Source organism: Myotis myotis, unplaced genomic scaffold (assembly GCF_014108235.1).
Source record: "Myotis myotis isolate mMyoMyo1 unplaced genomic scaffold, mMyoMyo1.p scaffold_m19_p_8, whole genome shotgun sequence".
Taxonomy (NCBI): Eukaryota; Metazoa; Chordata; class Mammalia; order Chiroptera; family Vespertilionidae; genus Myotis; species Myotis myotis.
The window spans coordinates 25486019-25486420 of NW_023416390.1; positions in this window are offsets into that span (position 1 = coordinate 25486019).

Below are 402 nucleotides of genomic sequence, written 5' to 3' on the forward strand. Positions count from 1 at the left end.
GACAGAGAGAAACATCAATGTGAGAGGAACACATTGAGGGTAGCCTCCTGCACGAGCCCTAACCAGGGCCTGGGCCAGGGAGGAGCCTGCAACCAAGGTAGTGCCCTTGACCGGAATTAAACCCGGGACCCTTTGGTTCATAGGCTGATGCTCTATTCACTGAGCCAAACCATTTAGGGCTGGATCATATTAATTTTTAATCTGTATTTCACTGTTGGTTGTATTGCTATCTTCCAATGATTATAGTTTCTCATTAATTTGTTCATTCTCTCAGCCAGTTTTTTTTTCAATGTGGTATCTAAGGACTATAACAGTTTTGAGCACAGTGTCATGGGCACATGAAGTACTAAACAACCAAGTCCACTCTAGGATAAGAGAAGGTTGAGAAGAGGCAGTGATGAC